Here is a 12,001-nt window from a genome sequence, read left to right on the forward strand (position 1 = left end):
AAAATAAATGATGTGCAAATATCAATATAATAACCCTCATATCAAAATATCAAAGTCAAATTGGAGTCATGCGATGATATGGTGTGTGGTCCTCCCACTATGACTCAGGAAAGCATGCAGTTTATTAGGATGAAGATGAAAGACCTTATTATGAACTTCACAGGGTGGGGAATTTAACCGCAACTTATTTTTACGTGCCCTACAATAACCGAAAGGTTGCTGGATCGAATCCCTGAGCTGACATGGTAAAAATCTGTCGTTCTGCCCCTGAGCAAGGCAGTTAACCCCACTGTTCCCCTGAACAAGGCAGTTAACCTACTGTTCCTCTGAACAAGGCAGTTAACCCACTGGTCCCCTGAGCAAGGCAGTTAACCCCACTGTTCCCCTGAACAAGGCAGTTAACCCACTGTTCCGCTGAACAAGGCAGTTAACCCACTGTTCCCCTGAACAAGGCAGTTAACCCACTGTTCCCCTGAACAAGGCAGTTAACCCACTGGTCCCCTGAGCAAGGCAGTTAACCCACTGTTCCCCGGGCGCCGAAGACGTGGATGTCGATTAAGGCAGCCCCACGCTCCTCTCTGATTCAGAGGGGTCGGGTTAAATGTGGAAGACACATTTCAGTTGAATACATTCAGTTGTACAACTGACTAGGTATCCCCCTTTCCCCTTTCATCACACACAGCCTTTTATCCACAGCAACTCAATTTTATGGAAACACCTCTCTGGAGGGAAAATGCACATATTTTATTTATGCAAATAATCACATGGAAATCTCTTGCCAATTGGATGGAATACATGTGTATAAATATGCCGTAAAACTGTAAAGTGTTGTGCCATAACGTAGAACTAGTGGCACCACTTAAATGCTTCTATGTCTTTATAGCTGTTTTTAAACCTTACCCTAAAGCTAACCATTACCTTAATCGCTCACTACCATGCTTAAAGTTAACCTGAAGCTAACCACTAAGCTTAACCACTGCCTAGCATGGCCAAACTCCACCTAACTCTGACCACTGCCTAGCATGGCCAAACTCCACCTAATTTACCACTGCCTAGCATGGCCAAACTCCACCTAACTCTGACCACTGCCTAGCATGGCCAAACTCCACCTAACTCTGACCACTGCCTAGCATGGCTAAACTCCACCTAACTCTGACCAATGCCTAGCATGGCTAAACTCCACCTAACTCTGACCAATGCCTAGCATGTCCAAACTCCACCTAACTCTGACCACTGCCTAGCATGACTAAACTCCACCTAACTCTGACCACTGTCTAGCATGGCCAAACTCCACCTAACGTACCACTGCCTAGCATGGCTAAACTCCACCTAACTCTGACCACTGCCTAGCATGGCTAAACTCCACCTAACTCTGACCACTGCCTAGCATGGCTAAACTCCACCTAACTCTGACCACTGCCTAGCCTCTTAGGGATAAGTGAGACGTCTGCGTCCCACCTAGCCAACAGGAAATGGAAATGCGCAACGCCAAATGCTAATAGTACTCGCTAAAACTCAAACTTTCATTAAAACACACATGCAGGGTACTGATTTAAAGCTACACTCGTTGTGAATCTAGCCACCAAGTCAGATTTTTAAAATGCTTTTCGGCGAAAGCATGAGAAGCTATTATCTGATAGCATGCAACACCCCGAAATACCTGAAGGGGACGTAAACAAAAGAATTAGCGTAGCCGGCGCTACACAAGAGAAATAAATAAAATATAAAACATTCATTACCTTTGACGAGCTTCTTTGTTGGCACTCCTATATGTCCCATAAACATCACAATTGGGTATTTTTCCAGATTAAATCCGTCCATGTATAACCAAAATGTCCATTTATGAAGCCCGTCTGATCCAGGAAAAAACTGCTTTACAAAACGCAACGTCATTTTTTAAAATTAACAAAGTTGCCTATAAACTTTGACAAAACACTTCAAACTACTTTTGTAATCCAACTTTAGGTATTAGTAAACGTTAATAATCGATCAAATTGATCGCGGGGCGGTGTGTATTCAATAGCTCCACGTCTTGAAATGAATGGTCGATATTCTCTCTTCCAAAACATCCTGTCGTGTACCGGATGAAATCAAGTGTCTCTTCTTCATTTGACCAAGGAACAACTTCAAGGCAATTGCCAAGACTGGCGACATCGTGTGGAAGCTGTAGGACTTGTAAACTGGGAGGTATATATTTTCCCTTGCCATAGACAATACAACCAACTGGCGGATTGATCTTTTTTCTTTTTTTGGTGAACAGTTTTCCTTGGGGTTTCGCCTGTTAAACACGTCCTGTTATAGTCACAGACATGGTTTAAGTGTTTTCTATCCACACATACTAATCATATGCATATACTATATTCCTGGCATGAGTAGCATGACTTTGAAAATGTGCGCGATTTTTAACAAAATGTTGAAAAAATAGTCCCGAGCCCTAAGAGGCCATGGCCAAACTCCACCTAACTCTGACCACTGCCTAGCATGGCTAAACTCCACCTAACTCTGACCACTGCCTAGCATGGCTAAACTCCACCTAACTCTGACCACTGCCTAGCATGGCCAATCTCCACCTAACTCTGACCACTGCCTAGCATGGCCAAACTCCACCTAACTCTGACCACTGCCTAGCATGGCTAAACTCCACCTAACTCTGACCACTGCCTAGCATGGCCAAACTCCACCTAACTCTGACCACTGCCTAGCATGGCCAATCTCCACCTAACTCTGACCACTGCCTAGCATGGCCAAACTCCACCTAACTCTGACCACTGCCTAGCATGGCTAAACTCCACCTAACTCTGACCACTGCCTAGCATGGCCAAACTCCACCTAACTCTGACCACTGCCTAGCATGGCTAAACTCCACCTAACTCTGACCACTGCCTAGCATGGCTAAACTCCACCTAACTCTGACCACTGCCTAGCATGGCCAAACTCCACCTAACTCTGACCACTGCCTAGCATGGCTAAACTCCACCTAACTCTGACCACTGCCTAGCATGGCCAAACTTCACCTAACTCTGACCACTGCCTAGCATGGCCAAACTTCACCTAACTGTTTGTTGTTGTGTGATTGATAGCTGTTAAAAAATAGATAATAGTAAGAATAAGACTGACATGCCTCTAAATGCCTCTTCTTCTTCCAAAATATATAAATGGACAGCCCACCACGCATTGTAAATTCAACAGTATATGGAGGCATTTTCCTGACAGAATTAAATCAGAAATGTATCAGTATATGGAAGCATATTGGGGCTCCCAAGTGGCACAGCGGTCTAAGGCATTGCATCTTAGTGCTAGAGGTGTCACCACAGACCCTGGTTCGATTACAGGCTGTATCACAACCGGCCGTGATTGGGAGTTCCATAGGGCGGTGCACAATTGGCCCAGCGTTGTCTGGGTTTGGCCGGAGTAGGTCGTCATTGAAAATAAGAATTTGTTCTTAGCTGACTCGCCTATTTAAATAAATAACAATTATTCTGCCATAATTAAATGTTAAATTCAATAGTATATGGAAGCATATTTCTGCCATAATGAAATCTTAAATTAAAATCTGAAAATGATTAATCAATATTGTATTTACAATTTATTTTCCAAAGTGTGTATGCATTGTTTGTGACAAATTGAAAATTGTAATTCAAAAATTTATATGGCATTATCATTTTCATGATATGGCAGGAATATGCTTCTATATGTTTGTAGATGTTTTTGCCTGTGGAATGTTCTCCTGAGACGTCATGTCTCAGCCTTGATTTAGTCTGGCCTGATGTCTGCTGGCTGTCTGTGTGTTTCGCTTGGCGGGACAGGAACCCTGTCGCAACATTTGTTGTCAGGAATCTTTAATAAATGAGCAGTACGCGCTAATAAATGTAATGTCGTTGCTAATGCCCTTGACACAAGACAAGTCATCTTGATAAATAATAGATATCTCTGCTTTAGTCACCAATCGCAATAGGACTGGCCTGTGTATAGGAGTGGATGAGTGGAGTACGGTAGGGGAGAGAGAGGGGGAGAGAGAGAGAGACAGAGAGAGGAGAGAGAGAGAGAGAGAGACAGAGAGAGGAGAGAGAGAGAGAGAGAGAGGAGAGAGAGACAGAGAGAGGAGAGAGAGACAGAGAGAGGAGAGAGAGAGACAGAGAGAGGAGAGAGAGAGGAGAGAGAGAGAGGAGAGAGAGAGAGAGAGAGAGAGACTGAATGAGAGACTGAGAGAGGAGAGAGAGAGAGAGAGAGAGAGAGAGAGAGAGACAGAGAGAGGAGAGAGGAGAGAGAGAGAGAGAGAGAGAGAGAGAGAGAGACAGAGAGAGGAGAGAGAGAGACAGAGAGAGGAGAGAGAGAGGAGAGAGAGAGAGAGAGAGAGAGAGAGAGAGAGACTGAATGAGAGACTGAGAGAGGAGAGAGAGGAGAGAGAGAGAGAGACTGAATGAGAGACTGAGAGGGGAGAGAGAGAGAGAGACTGAATGAGAGACTGAGAGAGGAGAGAGAGAGAGACAGAGAGACTGAGAGAGGAGAGAGAGAGAGACTGAGAGAGAGAGAGAGAGAGAGAGACTGAGAGAGAGAGAGAGACTGAGAGAGAGAGAGAGAGAGAGAGAGACTGAATGAGTGAGACTGAATGAGAGAGACTGAATGAGAGAGACTGAATATGAGAGACTGAATGAGAGAGACTGAATATGAGAGACTGAGAGAGGAGAGAGAGAGAATGAGAGAGAGACTGAATGAGAGACTGAGAGAGGAGAGAATGAGAGAGAGACTGAATGAGAGACTGAGAGAGGAGAGAATGAGAGAGAGACTGAATGAGAGACTGAGAGAGGAGAGAATGAGAGAGAGACTGAATGAGAGACTGAGAGAGGAGAGAATGAGAGAGAGACTGAGAGAGGAGAGAGAGAGAATGAGAGAGAGACTGAATGAGAGACTGAGAGAGGAGAGAATGAGAGAGAGACTGAATGAGAGACTGAGAGAGGAGAGAATGAGAGAGAGACTGAATGAGAGACTGAGAGAGGAGAGAATGAGAGAGAGACTGAATGAGAGACTGAGAGAGGAGAGAATGAGAGAGAGAGACTGAGAGAGGAGAGAGAGAGAGACAGAGAGGAGAGAATGAGAGAGAGACTGAGAGAGGAGAGAGAGAGACTGAGAGAGAGACTGAATGAGTGACTGAGAGAGGAGAGAGGAGAGAGCGAGTGAATGAGAGACTGAGAGAGGAGAGAGAGGAGAGAGGAGAGGAGAGAGAGAGAGAGAGAGAGAGAGAGAGAGAGAGAGAGAGAGAGAGTGAATGAGAGGCTGAATGAGTGAGAGAGAGACTGAATGAGTGAGAGAGAGACTGAATGAGAGACTGAGAGAGGAGAGAGAGAGAGAGAGAGAGAGTGAATGAGAGACTGAGAGAGAGAGAGAGAGAGAGAGAGAGAGAGAGAGAGAGAGAGAGAGTGAATGAGAGACTGAATGAGTGAGAGAGAGGGTATTTAATAGCACCCTATTCTCTATACTACTTTTATACTCCACTATGAAGGGAAAATGGTGCCATGTTCTTTCATTAACACTCCTCACAGCCAGCGTCTTCAGTTGTTACTCACACTTCAGGAGCACTTCTGCTGGAACCTGCATTACAGTTGGCAAACCTCTGTGGTTTCTGTGGGAACCCCTATTAAAGCCCACATGAGCGACCATCGCTCTCACCAATGCCCTTACCCGTCACACCCTGCTGGGTGCCACTTCCTGGCATCCCTCCTCACACACACGTACAACATTGGAGTCCTGATGAATTAGGGGAACAAGTACACACACACACACACACACACACACACACACACACACCCACACACACACACACACACACACACACACACACACACACACACACACACACACACACACGTACAACATTGGAGTCCTGATGAATTAGGGAAACAAGTACACACACACGCACGCACGCACACACACACACACACGCACACACACACACACGCACGCACGCACGCACGCACGCACACACGCACACACACACACACACTAACTCAGGCTGGTAACTGCCCATTTGCAACACATATAATAGCAGCTTAACCAATCTAGCAGTTTAACCAATATTCTGCATATGAGACACTTGTATGTACTGGTGCTAATGTGTGTGATTATTTAAATATCACTGGTATACTGTATGGCAATGCGGACTACTCGTTGAAAAGATATGACAAATCATCTTTTCATTTTCATCTGCTACCCCAAACATTTCTGGGACAACAAAACACTAAGAAACATTCCAACAGTAAAACTGAGTAAATGAGACATAGTGCAGACTTCTTGAGACTGTGGGCATTACAATAACATAGCACCAGGAAAAGAGGGGCTTTCCAGTAAAATAGCACCAGGAAAAGGGGGCTTTCCAGTAACATAGCACCAGGAAAAGGGGGCTTTCCAGTAACATAGCACCAGGAAAAGGGGGCTTTCCAGTAAAATAGCACCAGGAAAAGAGGGGCTTTCCAGTAAAATAGCACCAGGAAAAGGGGGCTTTCCGGTAAAATAGCACCAGGAAAAGGGGGCTTTCCAGTAAAATAGCACCAGGAAAAGAGGGGCTTTCCAGTAAAATAGCACCAGGAAAAGGGGGCTTTCCAGTAAAATAGCACCAGGAAAAGGGGGCTTTCCAGTAACATAGCACCAGGAATAGGGGGCTTTCCAGTAAAATAGCACCAGGAATAGGGGGGCTTTCCAGTAACATAGCACCAGGAAAAGGGGGGCTTTCCAGTAACATAGCACCAGGAAAAGGGGGCTTTCCAGTAAAATAGCACCAGGAAAAGGGGGCTTTCAAGTAAAATAGCACCAGGAAAAGGGGGGCTTTCGAGTAAAATAGCACCAGGAAAAGGTGGACTGGCTAGAGAAATTGCACCATGCTATGTTACTGGAAAGCCCACCTTTCTTGGTGCTATTTTACCGGAAAGACCCCTTTTCCTGGTGCTATTTTACTGGAAAGCCCCCTTTTCCTGGTACTATTTTACTGGAAAGCCCCCTTTTCCTGGTGCTATGTTACTGGAAAGCCCCCCTTATCCTGGTGCTATGTTACTGGAAAGCCCCCCTTTTCCAGTAAAATAGCACCAGGAAAAGGGGTCTTTCCGGTAAAATAGCACCAAGAAAGGGGGGCTTTCCAGTAACATAGCACCAGGAAATGGAGAAGTGCATCTGTATGAGGGCTGAGTGCAATGAGAGGGACAAATGTGTAAACATGGCGTCTCAAATAGCACCCTATTCCCTACATAGTGCACTACTTTTGTTCACTACTACTTTCACTACATTTTGCAAAGGGCTGGCACTGCTAAGCAGGTAAGAAGCAAGGGCTGGCACGGCTAAGCAGGAAAGGAACATGGGCTGGCACTGCTAAGTAGGTAAGAAGAAAGGGCTGGCACTGCTAAGCAGGAAAGGAACATGGGCTGGCACGGCTAAGCAGGTAAGAAGCAAGGACTGGCACGACTAAGCAGGTAAGAAGCAAGGACTGGCATGGCTAAGCAGGTAAGAAGCAAGGACTGGCACGGCTAAGCAGGAAAGGAACAAGGACTGGCACGGCTAAGCAGGAAAGGAACAATGGCTTGCACGCTAAGCAGGAAAGGAACAAGGGCTGGCACGGCTAAGTAGGAAAGGAACAATGGCTTGCACGCTAAGCAGGAAAGGAACAAGGGCTGGCACGGCTAAGTAGGAAAGGAACAAGGGCTGGCACGGCTAAGTAGGAAAGGAACAAGGGCTTGCACGGCTAAGCAGGAAAGGAACAATGGCTTGCACGCTAAGCAGGAAAGGAACAAGGGCTGGCACGGCTAAGTAGGAAAGGAACAAGGGCTGGCACGGCTAAGTAGGAAAGGAACAAGGGCTTGCACGGCTAAGCAGGAAAGGAACAATGGCTTGCACGCTAAGCAGGAAAGGAACAAGGGCTGGCACGGCTAAGTAGGAAAGGAACAAGGGCTGGCACGGCTAAGTAGGAAAGGAACAAGGGCTTGCACGGCTAAGCAGGAAAGGAACAATTGCTGGCACGGCTAAGCAGGAAAGGAAGAAGCCTCTAATAGTGGTGTGAGAACAGCCTTTTTCTTGATGTGTAAATCTGAGAGTTTAAGCTGTCAGCTTTCACTGATAACCCAGGTAGACGGCGAAACCTCCAATTTCCATGGCCACTCTCTCTTCGTGTCTCTCCTTCACCGTCTGGGTGGAAGTGGGAGTGAGGCAGTAGACTTATCAGTTTCCATCCCATGCCTGTCCAGTACTGGAGGACTCTATTCATTCACTCATAAATCACTGTGTGTGCCATGTTGACTCTGCCATTAAATTTACATTTACATTTAAGTCATTTAGCAGACGCTCTTATCCAGAGCGACTTTACACAAAGTGAACAGACCACTATACCTAATCTCCTCTATTGCTAGTAGCTGTAGGAAAACGTAGATTAGAGTTAATAAAAGGTACTGTTACATTAGCCTATCCACCGCAATCATTTTGGATGCTGTGCTAATTTTGAACAATTATACTATATCACGGTAGATTACAAGTGTCTGCTGTGATCACTTCTACCAATGGATTACCTTTTCAGTTTAGCCTGCCTCATCAAGCTCAGTAGATTGTGGCCTGTTTGCTGTCTCTCTGTCTGTCTCTGTCTCTGTCTCTGTCTCTGTCTCTGTCTCTGTCTCTCTCTCTCTCTCTCTCTCTCTCTCTCTCTCTCTCAAGCATATACCTTCTCCTCACGGTAACCAGTGCTTTAGCTCACCCCAATACAATGTATATTTGAACCAGATTAACCTTGGGAAGTCTCTCAAGACGGCGGAACAAGTCCAGCTTCCCCCACGCCTGCTGCTGACATCAATTTCAAGCCTGGTCCATCCAATGAAATATAAATGGCACCCTCAATTTTGCAAAAAAACACCAACCAATTCCCCAGGATGACATCTGTATTTGTGCCGACGATTGCAGTTTACTTTTCATCTTGGGCCAGATGAGGCATTTGACCCTCCCCAACCTCAGCGAGATTAAGTTACTCCTCCAAGGTCCTGGATGGGAGAAAAGGCATCCCTCCCTGTAAAGAGACAGGTACCCCTTATCATACCCAGTGAGATAGAGAAGAAGAGCAGGACGTCTGGCTCTGTGAGATGCACAGGGTGGTGTAAAAACATGATTTAAGCTGCAGTCGTTTTTTCTTTTTTTTTTTACAATGGAGAACGGGTGATGATGAAGACTAACATTTCTGGCAATATTTTTTCTGGAAAGTTTTACTTTCAGCAAGCACAAATGTAAGTTTGGTTCTTGTCTTTAACGAAACGGACAATCAAATCTACATTGTATGAATATAATGGTTTAATATTTATATATTTTTTAATCAAATTGCTAGAATCTGGGGGCGAGAAAAGGTAATTTAATCATGTCAAACCTTCCAAGCGGAACTGTGCCTGCTGTGATCTTAGTGGCGTAAGAGTACAAGTGATTACCTAAGAATTATACCTGCAGTGACATTACACTGCAGAGAACATTAGATTTTACTTTGACTTTTATTTTTTGTGTCAAAGTGGAAGAAAAAAAATGTACTAAAACACTAATATATCTTGATTAGATTCATTTATTCAACCTCTTGAGGCAATACAGGGGTGGCAGGTAGCCTAGTGGTTAGAGTGTAGAGGTGGCAGGTAGCCTAGTGGTTAGAGAAGGTAGCATAGTGGTGAGAGTGTTGGGCCGGTAACCGAAAGGTTGCTAAATTGAATCCCTGAGCTGACAAGGTAAAAATCTGACGTTTTGCCCCTGAACAAGGCAGTTAACCCACTGTTCCTAGGCTGTCATTGTAAATAAGAATTTGTTCTTAACTGACTTGTCTAGTTAAATAAAGGTAAATTAAAAAACATGTTAGGATCACCTTTGGCTGCGTTAAGCTGTGAGTGTTTCTGAGTGAGTCTCTAAGAGTTTTGCACACCTGGATTGTACAATATTTGCCCATTATTCTTTTAAAAATTCTTCAAGCTCTGTCAAGTTGGTTGTTGATCATTGTGTGACAGCCAGCAACTCCAGTGTATATTTGCCCTTGTATTTTAGGTTATTGTCCTGCTGAAAGGTTAATTTGTCTCCCAGTGTCTTGTGGAAAGCAGAATTAACTAGGTTTTCCTCTAGGATTTTGCCTGTGCTGAGATTTATTATGTTCATTTTTATCCTAAATAACTCCCTATTCCTTGCTGATGACAAACATGCCCATAACATGATACAGGCACCACCATGCTTGAAAATATGAAGAGTGGTACTCTGTGATGTGTTGTGTTCGATTTGCCCCAAACATAACACTTTGTATTCAGGAGGAAAAGTTCATTTCTTTGCCAAGTTTATTTTGCAGTATTACTTTACTGTGTTATTGCAAACAGAATGCATGTTTTTGAATATTTGTGTTCTTTCTTCTTTTCATTTTGTCATTTAGGTTAGTATTGTGGAGAAACTACAAGGTTGTTGATCCATCCTCAGTTTTCTCCTATCACAGCCATTAAACTCTGTATTTGTTTTAAAATCACCATTGCAATTCCTGAGCGGTTTCTTTCCTCTCTGGCAACTGAGTTAGGAAGGATGCCTGTATCTTTGTAGTGACTGAGTGCATTGATACACCACCCAAAGCATAATTGAAATTCACTTTTTGACAGAGGGAGCTCACAGATAATTGTATGTGTGTGGTACAGAGATGGAGTAGACATAAAAAAAATCATGTTAACCACTATTATAGCACACAGAGTGAGTCCATGCAACTTATTATGTGACTTATTCATCCTGTACATAACAAAGGGGTTTTGAACACTGATTGACTCAAGACATTACCTTTTTTTTATTTGTATAAAAAATAATCTAATAACTAAATTCCATTTTCACATTATGGGCTATTGTGTGAAGATCAGTGACATAAAATCTATATTTAATATATTTTAAATTCAGGCTGTAACACAACAAAATGTGGAAAAAGTCAAGGGGTGTGAAAACATTCTGAAGGCACTGTATGACCTGAAAAGTAAAAAATTTCTTCAAGAAGAACATATAATTCCATTTTTGTAGCTATATGGTATAAAGTTTATTCAATATATACAGTTGAAGTCGGAAGTATACATACACCTTAGCCAAATACATTTAAACTCAGTTTTCACAATTCCTGACATTTAATACGAGTAAAAATTCCTTGTTTTAGGTCAGTTAGGATCACTACTTTATTTTAAGAATGTAAAATGTCAGAATAATAGTAGAGAGAATGATTTATTTCAGCTTTTTTTTCTTTCATCACATTCCCAGTGGGTCAGAATTTACATACACTCAATTAGTAGTTGGTAGCAATGTCTTTAAATTTTTTAACGTGGGTCAAACGTTTTGGGTAACCTTCCAAAAGCTTCCCACAATACGTTTGGTGAATTTTGGCCCATTCTTCCTGACAGAGCTGGTGTAACTGAGTCAGGTTTGTAGGCCTCCTTGCTCGCACACACTTTTGCAGTTCTCGCCACACATTTTCTATGTGATTGAGGTCAGGGCTTTGTGATGGCCACTCCAATACCTTGACTTTGTTGTCCTTAAGCCATTTTGCCACAACTTTGGAATTATGCTTGGGGTCATTGTCCAATAGGAAGACCCATTTGCGACCAAACTTTAAATTCTTGACTGATGTCTTGAGATGTTGCTTCAATATATCCACATAATTTTCCTATCTCATGATGCCATCTATTTTGTGAAGTGTACCAGTACATCCTGCAGCTACTGTATTGGCTGGCTAGCCCTTCTAATGTGTGTAAAAGCTACTGTATCACCTAGCTATCCCTACTACTGTATGTAAAAGCTACTGTATTAGCTAGCTAGCCCTACTAATGTAAATAAAAGCTACTGTGTTACCTAGCTAGCCCTACTAATGGAAGTAAAAGTTGCTGTATTAGCTAGCCCTACTAATGTAAATAAAAGCTATTATATTAACTAGCTAGCCCTACTAAAGTAAATAAAAGCTACTGTATTAGCTAGCTAGCCCTTCTACTGTATGTTAAAGCTGGTG

The sequence above is a fragment of the Oncorhynchus nerka genome, linkage group LG27, assembly GCF_034236695.1.
Source record: "Oncorhynchus nerka isolate Pitt River linkage group LG27, Oner_Uvic_2.0, whole genome shotgun sequence".
Lineage (NCBI taxonomy): Eukaryota > Metazoa > Chordata > Actinopteri > Salmoniformes > Salmonidae > Oncorhynchus > Oncorhynchus nerka.